Genomic DNA, 18,052 nt, shown 5'->3' on the forward strand with positions numbered 1-18,052 from the left:
CGTCCTCTGAAGCACTTTTATGTGCAACTGCTGTGCCAATGTTTGCTGTCATTTGGTTGTAACGAAATCAGTCGTGAACTTCAAAGCGGAATCATTTCAGAGCCTTTCCTCTACAGTAGTTCGGGAAACACAATACCAAGTGACCTTGATTCACTGCGAACTCAACTGGAAAATGTGCCTAGTGTCTCCCTGAAGCAAGAATCCCTCACCTCTTGACCCTCATCATTTTGGGCTTCAGTCTTCAACCTTGTTGTGCAGACGTCAGCACCGTGTAATCTGTGACCTTCTCTGCTCTCTTCTAAGCTATGGCCTGATTGTTTATACCTTAATGTTGCTATCAGTTTGGACCAGAAGTCATGAATCTTTCCCTGACCTTAACCTCACTGTGGGTTGGCTTAAGGAAGAATCTGGATCTGCTGATGTATAAGCACTAAATTATGTGAAAATTAATAACATTTAACCCTCAACTCCTTAAGTAATAAAGTAGTGGGAAAAGAATTGAATGTTTTATAGCAGTTGTAAATTATCTAGGAAATAGCTAAAAGGTAAGTTTTTATTTAACTGAAGTTTCTAAAAGTGGGATGAAAGAGGGTGGGAAAGGAAAGAGCCATTAAGAAAGCTCACTTTAACCTGTATGCTGTGTTATTTTAACTTTGCCCTCTAGGCTTGGTTAAATAGTCATGTACTTTATGTCTTAAAAAACATACCCACATGTATTAGTAAGTTAAAAATTACAAAACTCAAATTATTATGTTAGAATTATGTTTCTTGAAGAAATGATCTAACTTTAATAAGCATATTTTACAAATGCTATTTCCTGGGAACTGCTGCTTTTAGATGGAACATGCCTTTGTGTTGGTCATGCTTTCTTCCTAGTAATTTGAAACACCTATTTAAATTATCTTTTGCAAACAAGCTAACTAGATCACCACTGAGGTTTATAATGTACTTTTTGGATATCTGAAATACTGGAGGTATTGAAGGACAGTGCTTGCACACTCATCCATCTCTGCCTCGTGGATGGATTGTGCTCCACTGTGTAGCCCTGCAGGCGGCCCAGGGCTCAGCTTGGACAGGGTCCGTGAGCACCCCCGCCCAGGAAGAGGTGGCCAGCAGGAGACATGGACTGTGGGGCCCAGGTGTTGTGCTGGGCACTGTGCTGGCAGGTTGTAGTGGACCTTCCTGTGCCCCCCTGGGATGGGGGTGGAGGAGAGGTAAAGGTGCCTCTGTGTGTGTGTGTGTGTGTGTGTGTGTGTGTGTGTGTGTGTGTGTGTTTGGTTTTGTTTGGGATCTGTTGTAAAAGCCCAGGCCCTCCCTCACCTTTGGGAGGTTCTGTCACAGAAGTGAGAACTTGGTGGTGAGCATTTCATTTCTTCAGCAAATGCTGCTGAGCCTCTGACCTGTGCCTGATATTCTTCTTGAGCTGAGAATCCTGCAGGGAACAAGCGCAACACAGATAGCTTGGTCCTGCAGTTTAGATTACAATGGGAACACATTTGTCTGGCAAATAGCATAACTTCTCAGATGTCTCTGAAACCCACATCCACAGTCTGAGCTGCTGAGGTCTCGTGACTAGTAATTGGTGATTTTAATCTGGATTTCTCCATTGATTATTTTCTAATATATGATTTTAACTTACTTAATAATTAAGTCTTTCGTATATTTTCTCTGTCTGTGTCTCCCTTAGACCCACACAAGCTTTACAAGGGCAAGGATCTTATCTTTTTGTTTTTCTTCCCCATGTCTCCCAAGCACCTAGACAGAGCCTCCGTTACCAAAGCTCCAGTCAATGTTTGCTGAGTGCGTGTTCACACTGGGTTTGTTTGAACACTCTCGCTAATGAATCCTGTTGGAATTCTGACGGTGCATCTAACTCTCAAGGCCGGGGGCCCGGGGTCTCTTGGGGTGGGTGAGCTTGCTTCCACCTCGTTTGCGGGGTGCTCGTGTTGGAGTGGGTCCCCCACATCTTCCATGGCTCTCCCCCCGCCCTATGTGTGCAGTGCCCACAGTCACGTTTTGTGGTCCTGGTTTCCCCGAGGTCACGACAGCAGCACCATTAAAGTCCCACCTGCGGCCTTGCGGGCGATTTTTCTTGTTCAAGGAAGTCACCTGATGTCTCTGCTGCGCAGGCAGTGAGTGCATCAGAGGCCAGGGGGCTGGGCGCTGGAGTCGGGGCGCTGGTTTTGAGCGGTGTCCTCAGGCAGCTGTGATGACCGCACTCAAGCCCGCTCAGGGGGAAGCGGAGCTGACACCTGGTGTTTGGACAGGTCATGCCGTGCAGGATCATTGGCTGTGTGTAGAGTTGCTCATCTGTGGTGACAGATGTTGAGCTGTTATTTAGTAACTGAGGTTTGTTTTCCTTTGCACACAAATAACCTCTTAGCTGCTGAGTGCTTCTGCAGGCGACCACGGAGCCCATCAGCCGGCAGGCGTTTGCAGGCGCCAGAGGTGTTGCATTGAAGAACTTTCGGAGTGTATGGCACGGGGAAGGATAGGCCCTCACGCCCCGCTCCCAGATTTCCTTTGTAAAGAACATCAATACAAGCACCACCATTCTTCAGAAACACAGGCCAGGTGCTCGGGTGCACTGTTGCAGCCACTGAGGGCCCAGTGATGGAAACGTGCTAGTGGCAGAAACAGACCATAATCAAGTCACAATGTCAGACAGTGATGAGTGCTGTGAGCAAGAATAGATGAATAACTGGTGGTGGGGGGGGTTTGGGGTTGGACTCTCAGAGAAGGGCTTTCGGAGGAGGGGACGTTTGCCCTGAGAGTATGAGTCAGCCAGAAGGAGACATGGGGATGTGGTGGCAGGGGACCATAGGTGGAAAGGCCCCAATGTGGGGACGATCTTGGGGGGTGTGCATGTGGGGAGCAGGGCTGTTTATTCACCCCACACTCTCTGGGCACCTGCCCTGTGCCAGGCGCTGTTCTCGGTACAGGAATAGAGCCATGGATGAGTCTCTGCCTTCATGGAGCTTTTGTTAAATCAGGGCGGGCTGGGGGCTGTGCTGAGTGGGGTGCTCTTTTCTGTAGGGTGCTCAGAGGGGGTCTCTAGTGAGATGGCATTCGGGCAGAGACCTAAAGGAAGGGTTGCAGGAAAGTCAGGAGGCTGGAGGGCAGGGGGCCATGGTGAGGACCTTGGCTTTGACTGGGACAGGAGATGGCGGGATTCTGAGCAGAGGGGTGACACCGGCTTCTGTGTTGACAGTAGACTCTAGGGCCGGGACAGAAGCAGAGAGACCAGTAGGAGGTGGCAGTTGCCATGATCCAGGGCAGAGAATGTGCATCTTAGACCAGGATAATGGTGAAGGTTGTTGGGAGATGCACTTGGAATCCCAAGGCGCCAACAGGACTGGCAGATGCATATGGGATGCGTATGGGACGGCAGAGAAAGAGGAAGAGACAGTCGTGGGGCTGGAGCCCATGAGCGAGGGGCAGAGGGTGGGCACAGCTAAATCATCACGTGGGACAGAGAAAAAAAAGGATTTTGTTCTCTGTGTTGGAAAGTCAGCAGAGAGTTTAGATGGGGGTGAGGTGACATAGTGACTACTTAGCAACAGCAACTAATATTTATTGAGCACTTATTCTGTATCAGCCCTTATGACAACCCTGCAAGAGTCAGCTTCATTGTTATATCCATTCTATAGATGAGGACGCTGATGGACAGAGAGCTTATAAGGTATCTTGCCCTATACCACACATTTAGTTAGGGCCAAACTTGATTAATTGATGTGCGCCCTAGGGTGTATTTTATTGTTCCTTTAGGGAAGTTACCATGTCTTTGGGTAACCATGCCCACACCCAAGGGCTTAAGAAACATTTTGATGATTACCAGTTGTTTGCGAATGGGGCCAGAGACAATTTAGGTATTAAAATCTCACTAAATCTGTATCCATTATATGACTCATCTATCTCCTTCTTCCATGGGCCCCCTCAAAAAATGATCATGGGTACATTCCCCTTACCTGTAAAGCATGTTCATGGTCACAGAAAATACATAGAGAACCACAGGTCTGCAGGTTTCTACGTGGGAACTCCCACACTATGGTCAGAAGGTCTGAGACTAGTTAAAAAAAAAATGGTTGTGGAATCCGGGCAGCAGCCACTAGGTAATCTCTTTATAAAGGTTGGTGTAATTTCTGTAAGACTTGTTTATTTTGCTCTCAGTTTGTTATCTTGACATTGTTGCCTTTGAAGAGGTTATAGAATTATTGTGATTTAATTACAGACCAGGTATCTTACAAGATTCATTTGCTATCTCCACATCATTTTCTCATTTCTTTGGCTGTCAGTCCCTGGGTGAAGGTGGGAGGGGGAGGCCTTCCTGGGGGGAGAGAATGTGGTAGCAATGAATGTTTACTGCACAAGAGCACTGAGGGCTTCTATTGTAGTCTGGGGGTGGGGGAGGGAGTGGCGGGGAGCACGCAGGAATGTGACCCCCTGGGCCCCAGCCCTGATGAGCAGGGCGGGATTACAGAGGGATGGTAGTGTTAAAGTTAGGATTTTCTGGAAATGTAGCAGACTCCCCCGCACCCCTTGCCATTTGAGATTTTGAAACCCTACTTCTGTTTTGCAAGAGCCGAGAAGGGACCAGTTAATAGCTCTGATCATCTTGTCTCTGGAGAGAATTTATATCTCAATTTACCGGAAGACAGCTCTGGTATTAGGGCAACAAGAATGGTTTTATTCCTGTCTCCTCTTCCTGCACTCTGTTCCTGTTTAATTCTTGCATTAAAACCATTCCTGGTGTGCTTGCTTCGGCAGCACGTATACTAAAATTGGAACAATACAGAGAAGATTAGCATGGCCCCTGAACAAGGATGATACGCAAATTCGTGAAGCGTTCCATATTTTTGAAAAACAAATACTGTATGCTAACACATATATATGGAATCTAAAAAAAAAAAAAAATAGTTCTGAAGAACCTAGGGGCAGGACAGGAATAAAGACGCAGACGTAGAGAATGGACTTGAGGACACAGGGAGGGGGAAGGGTAAGTTGGGACGAAGTGAGAGAGTGGCATGGACATATATACGCTACCAAATGTAAAACAGATAGCTAGTGGGAAGCAGCCGCATAGCACAGGGAGATCAGCTCAGTGCTTTGTGACCACCTAGAGGAGTGGGATAGGGAGGGTGGGAGGGAGACGCCAGAGGGAGGCGATATGGGGATGTATGTATATGTATAGCTGATTCACTTTGTTATAAAGCAGAAACTAACACACCATTGTAAAGCAATTATACTCCAATAAAGATGTTTAAAAAAAAAAAACAAAACGATTCCTGGTAAATTAGAACATGCTCTTGTGTTCAGGCCTTGTTTTGCAGAAGGGTTTTGAGTCTAAAAAATTTGATAGCCTCCCATCTATCATGGTGATTTCTGACTTTCCTAAGGGACTGTGTACTTGAGCGAGGCTTGTTCTTTTGTAAGAACCAGCCTCCCTGGGCCTGGGAGGTGGTGAAAGATGCTCTGCTGGGAGGGGAGCCATGGCAAAGGGTTGGACTTCGGGGGACTTCTGCCAGGATGCAGCATATCAATTGTTGGTGTGTTTGGAAATTTGAAAAGTAATATTAAGAATTAAAGTTGTACAAAACCTCCTAAGATTTCTACCATGGCTGTATAAAGTTTGAGCATGGTGCTATCAATTTAAAAGTGGACAATTTAAAAATTCCACCTCTTTTGGAAATGTGTTGCCACCTCTACCCCAATTCGGCAGTCTTTAGATAAACTGACAGCCCCCATTTACTAACAAGGAAGAACCTTCGATTTTTGTTTTTTATTATTATCTTTTAAATAGCAGGGTGGTGAAAGATATGGCATGTGACTCAGCAGATGGGAATTTCTTTAATAACACACTGGGTGTGTGAGCATTAGCCCTGCTCCCCACAAGCAGCTCTGCAGAATGCCCTCCGCCTGTTTGGGGAACAGACCTGGCGACCGGAGAGAAGCAGCCCAAACTTCCCTAGAGGAGGCAGACTCGGTGGTGGAATCTGAGGGATTCTCTTTGTTTCATTTGTTTTCCCTCTGTCTTGGAAAACACGGAGGCAAATCCAGTCCGGCTCCTGCAGCTGCTGAGGCAAAGCAGGCTTTTTATGAATGAGGCCCAGGAGGGGGAGGAGAGGGCTTGTGTTACAGCAGCAGTTGGTTGGGTAATGCATTTCATTCACTCCCAGCCATCCAGCCCCGGCTGTATTTTAAAGGATATTGTTCATTTTTTGTCGATTCAAATTAGACTTTTCTGCCCCTTGTGCAACTGTGTGTAAATTAGAACACTAAGCATGTTGTGTGCGTTAATTTTTTTTTCGTTTGTTTGTTTTGTTTTTTCTGAGTGTTTGCTCATTTAGTTGGAGGAAATGGTAAGAGAAATGAACTGGGAAGAGGGGAAAAAAGGCTTTGTCATCCCTGGGGGCCTTGGTTACACCTCTGTCCCCAAGCCACCCAAGAGGAGGCAGGTGGGGTCCCTGTGCCCAGCCCTGAGAGTGGAGTGGTGATTATTGGGCACCTACTACCTGGTGCCCCAGGTCTGCACGTGCTGTCTCCCTTGCCCTGTCCCCCTCTCCTGCTCCCAGTGGGCAGCTCATTATTTGTGGCACTTGAAGCCTCATTGTTGTGGTCACAGGGTTGTGTGAATTGGAAGCTGTGTGACAATGCTGGCCCCCCTCCCTGCCACTGCTTCCTGCTGGGAGCAGAGAGAAGAGGGCAGGCATTGTCTTGGGCATAAATGAACCTCTATCAAAACAAACACCAGAGAGAGGGGCGTCTGGGTTACAGCTGCCCCTGTGAGCCCCGGCAGAGGGCCGCCGTCCTCGCAAAGAGCGCTTTAAGCCTGGATGAGGAGTGTCCTCGCTGACTGTCCTGTGCGCAAAGAGCGAACCCCAAACTGACTGGCCATCCACACCACCCTCAAAATGATTCCCCAAATCAGAAATGCCGGATTTGTGTCCTTGAGCGTGGTTGGGGGAAGAGAATTACCCCGAGGCATCATGGCTGTATATGAAGGATAATGCTATTGTAAAGTTGTTCTGCCAGAGAGGTTAAGCACACCCTTCTCCAACGTGGACACTGAGAACAGAGATAGAGACGATTAGGCTGTTTTTTCGCTCCAGCTTTTAAATAGGACCCTTCCCTCCCCATTGCTAGTGGCAACCAGGTGCTTTAAGGCACCTAATGCCTGATGTCACAAACTCTCCAGATGTGCCAAGCGTCTTTCTTTAGCTCTCCATGTTTTGATGTTGTATAAACACAACTGGCAATGCCCCTAATGCCCATTGCCCAGCACCAGTGTGGAAGCTCACCATTGCATGCCTGACTCGCTTTCCTGGTTGCCCTGGTTTCTCTCCTGTGTGGGTGTCATGTGTCCCGTTAACACCACATGCCCCTCCCCAGCCTTGAATGCCACATCTGGGCTGTTTTAGGCATGGGTGATATGAGTTCGGTTTCTTTTTTTTTTTTTTAACTGTAAAAGGGAAGTCTTTCATTGCAATTATACCAAAGGAAGGGATGAGAAGGAATGCATTGAGGACTTGATATAAACAGCTAGTCTTGGGTCCTAATTGTCCAGTTTCTCTTTTTGGCCAGCAGCCAACATGATGTCACTGTGTCCACGTCCTGAGGGTCTGAATTAAAGGCACACTGCATGGGCCAGCTCTGGGTACAGCGATGGCTTTGGCTTTGAAGTTCAGTTGGGGTCCTGATTAGAAAAAAGTTGGGGTAAGCTGACCCAGGGCATGGCTGGCTGGTTCTAAGATGTGATTCTGGCCTGAGCCTTGCTACTAACAGTGGTAGGTCACTTAAGTTCACAGGCTAGGCCCTTGGAGGACTTCAGGACTTAATGAAGGAGAAGGGATGGAGAAGGATTGCAACAAGAAATAAAAGAAGGAACAAGAGAGAACTGCCATAGAAGGAGAGGGAGCAAAACACTTCCAAAGGGGGTATTTCCTTATTTAGGAGACTGAGGTATTATAGTGGATGACTGTGCCACTGGCAGCAAAACCATTTTAGTTGAAGGAGCACACCCTGGATGGCCCAGTGGTTAAGTTGTCAGCAGAGGCAGGGACTGTGGCCTCCTCCTTCTGAAAGATGGGTAGAAAGATGGAAGAGGGGAGATAAAGCAGGACTGAGGAATGTTTTGGGTTTTGTCTTGGGGGTGGAGGATTGCACCGGTGAGGTCAAGGAAGCCAGAATTGTCAAATTCAAGAAGCGTCTCAGATGTTTTGACCAGCAGCAGCTTTGGGGAGCAAAGTGTATACAGGCTTTGAACTTACCTCCTGGAAAGACTAGACAAATTCACATTGAAAGAATGGATCCCATCATAGCCATGGTCTTGTCTACATGCAGACATCTTCTGTATGCATTGTATTTGTCTGGCCTCATTGGAACAGAAGTTTTTTGCTTGAGTTGATTTCCCAAGTAATCAAAGCTCCCTTCTCAGAGTGCAAGATACTTAGATTTTTCTCTTTAATTGTTATTGATTAACAGCACTTTGCTGTCTTTAATGTGGATCATTTTCTTGGCATCCCAGGGCACTATTGTGAAACCTGGTGCCTCAGAATCTGTTGCTATGTGGGGCTCCAACTTCTCCTTAAATTAAATGGCCTTGGACATCTATGCATGTTTATATTTTATGCATTTGGTGTATTCTCCCTGTATGCAGGGACTGCGAATTCTGATCTTAGTCTATCTATCTCTCGGTAAAGTAGATAACTGTGAATATTTATAAATGATTTTCCCTGAAGCTCAGAGGACTTTTGCTTTGCTTTTATGTTGGCATCGGGTTCCAAGTGTTTCGTGGTTGAGATACTAGAATTCTGTTCATCAGGTCCATGGAGCATTAAACACGTACTCATACAAACACATACTCGGCTATGAACTCCAAATGGGAAAGATTTTTATTTAATGATTTTAGATTTTGAGCCACTTCTGTTTATATCGCTATATTTTTCACTCTCATGTTCATGGTCTTCAGCGAGTCAGATCCCCTAAGAATTTTTCGTTCGTTTATCTTATATTTTATTTACACATAGCTCTTTATGTTTTCCCAGACAAGAACTGTGCTACTTGAAATGAAAAGTAAATGTAATATGTAATGTTCTATTGGTAATTGTTTGTTTCTACTTTAGGCTGACACTGAACTAATGATTTTTTAATTGTACCTGGCTTGAAACACAATGAAAAAGTGGTTTCCTACTGCTGCTTTCTCTTTTTTCCCTTAAGCTGGTTCAGTAACTTGAAGGTAATTAAAAATGTACAGACCTCAGGAATGTATTTATGTTCCATAGTCATGGGTTAACCAAGTAGTGCTCATGTATAATAGCTGGATGGGATGTACGAACACTGAGGTAATGAGTAGCCTGTTTTATATATTTATTATGTTATTATTTATTTAGAGGAATAAAAAAATCTTTTCTCTATAGTTCTAGAAGGCCGTGAAATGTCTGTTTGAGGCATTATCGTGCCATTTTTACAGGGTGATCTTCCTCTTCTGAATGGTGTTACGCGTTGCCAGTATCCCAAGGGCTGGTTTGGGACTAAGGCAAAGGATTTAGGAGGCACAAGTGAAAGGGAAGAAATAAACACATGCCTTTTCTTCTTGAAAGAAGGGTAGTAGTTGGCTTGTTGATTTAGCTTCGAGACTGTGGAGGATGAAGCCTGCACTGCAGGGTAAGTAATATAGGGGGAGACCCTGAAGGGGAGGTTACGGGGTGGTGGACTGTGCACACACAGTATTGTGACTGTGAGTTGGGAAGGAGAGTGCTAAGAGTATTTTCTGAGTCATAGCCACTCAGAAAATACTCGCTAATCCATTTGTTTGAAGATACAGTGAACTGGAGAGGATAAACAAAAATGGGAGATCCTTGCAGGTAAGAAATCCAGGATAATTATTCACCAGAGTTTGAAATCATCACCATATTCAAGGACATTTTCTTTTGGGGTGGTTTTATATTTAAGGTTTGCATTTAGATGATGCATGATTCAAAATCCTGGGGTATTAGTGGAGTATCTAAGGTACAGGGAAATTGCATTTGAGGATACTCCTGTTTAAACTTTCCGCTGCCAGAGTTGGCAAGCAAGTGAAAAGTAGAAGAAATTTGGATAGGTCTTGTTCCCCACCCCCTTCCAAAGCTGATACTCACTTTGGGTGGAATGTTTCTCATTTTTTACAGGGCTAGTATTCCTCGAGGATTGTTTTCCCCGAAGCGGGCACTCATAGACCCTATGTTTGGGCAGAGCAACAAGACCAGTCTTCCAAATGGCAGGCAGCATGTTAATGTGCTTTTGTGCTCATCCTTTCCAGAAGGTGTCGGTGTGTTTATATGGTATCTTTGTGTGTGTGGGTGATTCAAGGCACTTTGCATCTGCCCACCCTCACCTCCAGCACCCCTGAAATGCAGCCCCTCTTGTCTCTCTTAGTTGCCCTGTAAGTGGTGACCTGTGATAACTCCAGGAGGGTCAGGAAGAAGGATTTGTTTTTCTTGTCTTGCTTAACCAATAAAACCTTTAACTGTGGCCCTTAAAAGAACCTCTAAAATCCTAAAGTATCTCTGATAAGTTATTATCATAAATTATTTTTTGTTAGCTAACATAAAGGACTCAAATACCCTTTTCTTTCTGATTGGTGGGCTTTACGACCAAAACCATTTCTAATAGTTTTGTCAGCTTGTTAGGGAAGACAAGTGCATTTTTGGTCCTTTGAACTAGGAAAGCACTGGCCATGCACTTCCCACGGCCCTTCTGCAGGGTGAGTATTGGACAGAATTTGTTAGGGGACCGGGCAGGAGGCAGGTGCAGATGTGTGTCTGCAAAGGGCCAGAATCAACGTGGACCCACACACGTTCCCGTCCAGTCTCTGGCTCCTTACCGGTTTCAAGTTTCTGTTAGAGTCTGTCTTTGTCTTAATCTTTTCTGTGCTTTCGGTGAGCTACTTAGGAACATTGTGGGGAGGGCCGGGATGGGTCGGCACAGTGATTTTGGTGAGGCCCAGGAGTAGGCCAACGGTCCAGGACTGTCTTATGTATCAGAGAGAGGTACAGAAAGAGTCGTCACATGTCCTCTTGTCAGCCCTTCCTGCCCCCTCCCACCAACCCCCCTCCTCACCTCTGAGCTCCAGGGAAGAAGGCCTCCCTGCTGCCCCTGACCAGCTGTTTCTTGAGTGCAGCAGCAGCTCTGGGAACTCTCCAAGGAGGCCTCCTTCCTGTGGTTGTCACTCCACTTGTACAGCTAGTCCGCGAGCACCTCAGGACAAAATGCAGTCTCTCTCCCCCCATCCCCTCTCCTCTTCCTTCTTCTGCAGCAGAGAGAGGCCCAGCCCGTGAAAGCAGGCCTTTGTGTGCGCTGGGCTGGGCCCATGGCAAACAGGGCACAATCCAGCTATTGTTTCTTTGGGAAAAGCTACGGCATCCTATTGCAATTATTTACGGAAGAAAAGATTTGATGTTTTTGGAAGAGGTTGGGTGTGTGGGGAAGTGGGAGGGAGGGAGACTCACCTCTTGTGCCATCCATTCCGGATCTCTCAGTGTGTAGGAGAGAGTGTTATGTGATCCCGCGTGTTGGGGCAGTGAAATTCAAAGCATCCACAGCTTTGGTCACAGGAATGAGAGGAGGGTTCACCTTCCCCTACGTAAGGCTGATGGGAGGCAGCTCTGTTCCCTTTGAGCCTTCCGGTCCCTCTGACTTTTTGATGCTTTCTTGTACTATTGCCCACACTCCCTCCACGCTGGCTGAAGTCTGGACCTGTTGTGTTGATTCTTAACTAAATGTTAGTGAAAACGAGAACATGTTTGCAGCATCACCACTCACCCTCGGTGTGCATCCCGAAGCTGGCTGCTCTCCCCTCCTGCAAAGGGGTGTCCCACACTCCTGCACAACGGGCATTGCTTGAGACGCTGTTTCTGACCCCCCAGCCCACATGCCCAGTCCTCTCCGATTGGAATTCATGTTCTAACAATTAACAGCCCTCCTGCCTGTGCCCACTTCATCTCCCCTCTGAAACATCTGCCTTTCTCTCCTGTGGCGTTCATCATGCCCTTCTCCCTCTGAAGCTTCCCTGAGCCTAATCAGGGGTCTTTCACTGATTTCCCTGACCATCTGTGATTTGAGCGCCCAGCCCTCCTCAGGACTCTCCCTGAAATTCCGACCAATAACTCCAAGAGCTGATTGGTACCTTGCCCATAGCAGGCCATCAGGAGTTTGTGTGTTTACTGTTCCATTATACATTTTCCTTCACAGAATCATCATTCTTCATACTGCATTTGTGTGCAGACCGCCCTTTTCAAAGATCCAGTAATTCAGAAACACCTGTGTGTATGGAGTATGGTAGAAAGAACAGACGTCGATCCTGGTTGGCGGGTCTCTCCCCATCTGCCTTCCCCTTCCTCTTTGGCCTCCACGAGTTGCTTTAGGTTTCTGGGGCAGCTCAAGCCTGGGCCCTTGAGAAGTTGCGTGTGAGCCTTACTGAAGTGACACATATCCTTCCTCACTCCATGGCTGCAGATAACAAACACTGGGGACTAACTTTGCATCTCCTTGGGCCTGGGTGCTTTTTTTCCCCAGGCCTGTGCTTTAACGTAACATTGAGACTTGATGCTCCCCGGAGTGAACAAATATGAATAACTACTCACTGTAGATATTACCATTAATTATTCTCTCCTGTCCCACTTGGTCCCCAGAGGACCCTGAGATTGGCACAAACACGATGACTTTCTTTGGGAGGTGGGAGTGGGCCAGGCTCAGAGAGTGGCTGGAAATGCCCAGTTTAAGTTTGAAACCTGCAAAGGCAGGTCCATTCACTTACTTATCGATTTAACTGATACTTAACATCTACTCTGTGTCCTGTCCCAATATAGCAGCGAATGAGATGGAATAGGTTTCTACTGGGTTGGGGGTGGGGCGGTACTGTGTTAGGCTGAGGAGTCAGGGGAGCCTCTCTGAGAAGGTGGTTGCCAGGGGTCAGCCGTGGGACGTTAAGGGGGAAGAGCAAGAACAAAAAGCCGTGAAGCAGATGCAGACTGGTGCCCAGGAGGCTGGAACTTGGCAGAGGAAAGAAACGGTGTGTTAAACAGCTTGGGCTGTGATACCAAAATACCAGCGCCTAGGTGGCTTAAACTAGAGCCATTTATTTCTCACACTTCTGGAGGCTGGAAGTCTGAGATCAGGGTGCCGGCATGTTTGGGTGCTGGGGAAGGATCTCTTCTGTCTTGTAGATGGCTGCCTGCTCGCTGTGTTCACACATGGCAGAGGGAGATCTGGTGTTTCTTATAAGGACACTAATCCTGTTGTATCAGGCCCTTACCCTGATGACCTGGTTTAACCCTAATTACCTTCTCAAAGGCCACTCCAATACAGTCACGCAGGGGTTAGGGCATCAACATAGTAATGGGGGTGGGGGACACTCGTACAATGAGTCCATAGCACTGAGTTATGAGATGGACCAGAGTGGTAGGCAGGAGCCAGAGCAGGTGGGGCCCGTAGGCTGTGGCAAGAGTGACAACTTAACTTGACCTGCAGCAGGGAGCCAGTGGTGGGTTAGAAACACACACGCTCTGATTTATATCTTATAACAATCACTCTGGCTGCTGTGTGGAGAATGGACCAGAGCCGGGGGAGGGGCAGTAAGACCAGTGAGGAAGCTATTGGGATAACCCAGTGGAGAGATACAGGTGGCTTGGACTAAGCTGGGTGTCAGCGTTGGGATTAGTGACATTTGGGGTCAGATAAGTCTTGGCTGGGGGGCCGTCCTGTGCATTGTGGCGAGTTCCGCAGCATCCCTAGTCTATACCTACTAGATACCAGCACTCCCTCCCTATGACAGTCAATTGCCAGATGTGCCTGGGAAGGGGATGGGGGTCAGTGGGGTGGGGCAAAATTGTCCCCTGATCACCTCGGGGTCAGAGTGATAGCAACTGATAGTGAATTGATCTAGGAATATCTGGGGATTTGTGAAATGTATAGAATATGAAGAATGGAGGGAGAAAAATAAAGATAACAGAGACTTCTTGGCTTGGATAGAACAGGGGATGGAGGTGTTGGTTCCTGAGCTGGAAGGGGAGTGGGGGAGGAGCAGGTCTGTTTGGGAAGCGTGTAGAAGGAGCAGGAGCTCTGTTTTGCATTTGCTGAGTCTGAAATGCCTCTTAGACATCCAGGGGAAGAGCTAAGAGGGAGCTGGATATCGGAGTGTGGGGTTCAGCAGTCAGGGATGAAGGCAGCATTTGGGATCATCTACTGTTGCTGCCCTTGTAGGAAGGATGAAATGATCTAAGGGTTTTCAAACTCTGTAGTCTTGGGACTCCTTTACCTGGTTAAATATTATTGAGAGAACCCCAGAGAGCTTTTGTTTATGTGAGTTATATCTATTGATGTTTACCATATGAAAAAGTAATATTGAATAGGTGAAAAATATTTATTAATTCATCTAAAAAATAATAAACCCATTACCTGTAAACATATTTTTGTGGGGGGGGGGAACCTTATCCCCCGCCATCAAAGTAGTGAGGAGAGAGGTGATGTGTTTCAAAATCTCTTTAATGTCTGGCATAATAGAATTCATTTGGGTTCTGATATCTCTTTCCGCATTCAATCTGCTATCAGCATCACACACTGAAAAAGTCCACTGTACACTCGTGAGACGGTGCGAGTGAAAAAGGCAAGTAATATCTTCGCAGTGTTATGAAAATTGGTTAATCTCGTACCCCCTGCTCCCCGCCTTCCCAGACCTGGGCAAAAGGGCTGCAGAACCCCCAGGGGTCCACAGACCACACTGAGAGATTTTTTTTTTTTTTTTTTTGTATAAGAATGTTCATAGCAGCTTTATTCATAACAGCAAAAAAAAAAAAAAAAAAAGTGGAAACAGCCCAGGTGTCCACCAACAGGAAAATGGAAAAAACAAACTGACATATTCATACAAGAGAATACTCAGCAATAAAAAGGGGTGAACCACTGATACAGGCAACATGAATTAATCTCAAGAACATGCTGAGTGAAAGAGGCATTATGCTTTGCATGATTTCATTTATGTGAAGTTTTAGAATAGAAAAATTTAATCTGTGAGGCAAAATAATCAGAACAGTAGTTACATCTGAGAGTTGGGGTAGGGAATGACTGGGAAGGGGCATGAGGAAACTTTCTGGCATGATTGCAATGTTCTAAATTTTGAAAAGGGTTTGGGTTACACAAGTGTATGGATTTGGGAAAAATCAGCAAATATATACTTAACATTTGTGCGTTACACTGCATGTGAATGTACCTTAAAAATTAAAAAAATGAAACCATACTAAACCCTACTTAATGATATGCCTTTTGAAGTGTTAGGGGGATATATACTGATGGCTGCAGTTTATTTTGAAAAGCATCATAAAAATAACATGGATGGATAAGTAATAAAACATGTAGAATAAAATGTAGAATCCATGTGGTTGATGTTTGGGTATTTACTGTAAAATTCTCTCAATGCCGTCGATCCAGAGATTAAATTCCCTGATTTTTATGCTGTTCAGCGTGTGGCTGAGGCTCATCAACACTCCCTCACAGATAATGAGTTCCGTACCCCTAGCTGATATTTCAGTTTGGCCCTGTTTAACTAGGGACTTGCTGAAGCCATTTCCATATATGTATAAATTTAGCTTTACTCTCTGCTCATCAAAAGGCATATACACGGGTACCTTCATATCACAGAAGTATGTCCTAAACAGCAGAACGTTCCAAGAATATGAAGAAAAGTTTTAATTATATAATTAATAACTGAGTTACCTGGGTAGTGAAAGAGTCATCCTTTTTAAGCAACACAATTAAAATAATTATTTTTAAAGGAAATATCTCTAAAGGACATTTTTAAGTGCTTGCATTGAAGAGAATATAATGAACATAATCTCACTTTTCTCAGTACGCAAGGTCATCACTGTGAAAGTAGCTTCATTCTCTGATGAGATAATAAAGTGAAGTTCCCAGGTGGGCAGAGTAGAGTTTTTCATCTGTGGCAATTGAGACCCCCTTTAAAGGTAAAAGATATTCACTGCCCCTCAGTTTCATTTATGAATTACTCTGCTATAGAGATACCTAAATACTACAATCATTAAACTAGGCATAAATGTCTTATGATTCTGGATCTTTTTTATAGCTATAAATTAAATAAACGTACACATTAGATGCAGATAAGACCCCAAAATTCAAACCCAAACATCAGTTTCGTGACATGGTGATACTTTGCTGAAACCAAATCAGCACTTAGAATGTGAATAAATAACTGACCTCAAAGGCATGAGTACCTTTGAGTTGTGGGATGCCTCCCTTTGGCATTTCAGGTAGCTTTTCTTTTTAAGTATCGAAGAGCCTCAGTTCACACACAGCACCATGACATAATTTGGTCTTTACATGGGTATGTAAACACGTGTTCGTATATTAAATGCACCTTTTCTCTTCCTCTTGGTGTACAACAACTAGAATAACACAGTCTGCTTCCAGTGTGTTTTTGATGTAAATGCTGATGCTAAAATTGCAGCACTAAATTCTAAGAAGGTTAAATAGATGAACTAGAAGTTAGAAAAATAGATCATACTCAAAATGAAAACAAACAAAATGAAAATTATTAAGGGAAACTCTCAAGCCCCCAAGAGTGTGCTTGACAACTTTTGGTGTGAGAAGCACTGCACTGTGTAAATGGCCTGTGAGTGCCTGGTTTTTGAGATCTGTGTTGGCTTTTGTATAGCTGCCTTTTCTTTGCGTTCTTCATGTTGCTTTTGTTCTAACTGATTTTATCACTGCCTCCAGCCTTACTCCCTAAAATTGGCTGCTTCTGATCTACTATAGGCTTAGAACTTAAAATATTTAATTTTGCTAAAAGTATATGCAAGTTAATGTTCAGTAGACCATGAATTTAGATGAATAAAACAGAATCGTGAATACATAGTCATCATGGCCCCTTCCTTGCTGGATTTTGGATATGTAACCATTTTGGAAGGGAGTGGAAGGGGAAAGGGTGGCTTGCTAGCTAATTGAGTTATGGGTAAGGTAGGTGCTAGATGTGCATAGTACTCTAAGATGCCTCAAATATTTTGACACCTAGTATGACTTCTTTTCCACAGATGATGAAGCCAAGGCAGAGAAATGAGATGTAGCTCTCTGACCTTCGTTAGTGATGGGAGTGCTACTGATTTATTCATGAAACTCAGTCTCAAACTACTAAATTTGCTTGCTTTGATATCTGCAAGGAACTTTAGGAATAGGATGCCTGGGACCAATAGGCCAAGATTTGAAGTGTCATAGGGTGGAAGGGAATTAGTTACTGGCCTAGCACATGGAGAGATGTGCTCACGCGCACACACACACACACACACACACACACACACACACACACAGGTTTACATTCACAGTGGCTTCTGAATTCCAACTCCAGACCAACTCAGTTCCCTTCCCCACCACAGGTAGTCATGAACCTACAAAGGGTGTATGAAGTGCTAAAAATATTTGCAGAGTATGTTGCTAATATGAACTACTCTATAAATGATAAGTAATAATTGACAAGAAAGTCTGGGTAGAGCAGATCAGTGCAATCACAAAAAAGAGAGGGCTTCCCTGGTGGCACAGTGGTTAAGAATCCACCTGCCAATGCAGGGGACACGGGTTCGAGCCCTGGTCCGGGAAGATCCCACATGCTGCGGAGCAACTAAGCCCGTGCGCCACAAGTACTGAAGCCCGTGCTCTAGAGCCCATGAGCCACAACTACTGAAGCCCATGCACCTAGAGCCCATGCTCCACAACAAGAGAAGTCACCGCAATGAGAAGGCTGCGCACCGCAACGAAGAGTAGCTCCCGCTCGCCGCAACTAGAGAAAGCCCGGGTGCAGCAACGAAGACCCAACGCAGCCAAAAATAAATAAATAAAACAGATTAAAAAAAAAAAAAAAAAGATGTCAGGCCTTCAGAAAGGTGGAAAATTCCCTTCATCTCTGCAAGAACTGTTGTAAAGCAGTTGAGCCACCCTCAAATAGTTTTCTATAGTGAGTGTTCCATAGCAAAGACGGCCCTGAGAGAGAAACCCTTCCTGAGGCCCTGCCTTCCTG

At 45.4% G+C, this 18,052-nt stretch overlaps 1 protein-coding gene and 1 non-coding gene across 3 annotated transcripts in view; both read left to right on the plus strand.

Moving 5' to 3' along the window:
• IGF1R (insulin like growth factor 1 receptor) overlaps positions 1–18,052 on the plus strand; it is a 298,964-nt gene that overhangs the window by 155,954 nt on the left and 124,958 nt on the right. The window lies entirely within an intron of this gene.
• Positions 4,752–4,858, plus strand: LOC137754339 (U6 spliceosomal RNA). The gene has a single exon (XR_011071816.1). It is a non-coding gene; the product is annotated as a U6 spliceosomal RNA (small nuclear RNA).

The sequence above is a fragment of the Eschrichtius robustus genome, chromosome 1 (assembly GCF_028021215.1).
Source record: "Eschrichtius robustus isolate mEscRob2 chromosome 1, mEscRob2.pri, whole genome shotgun sequence".
Classification (NCBI taxonomy): Eukaryota; Metazoa; Chordata; class Mammalia; order Artiodactyla; family Eschrichtiidae; genus Eschrichtius; species Eschrichtius robustus.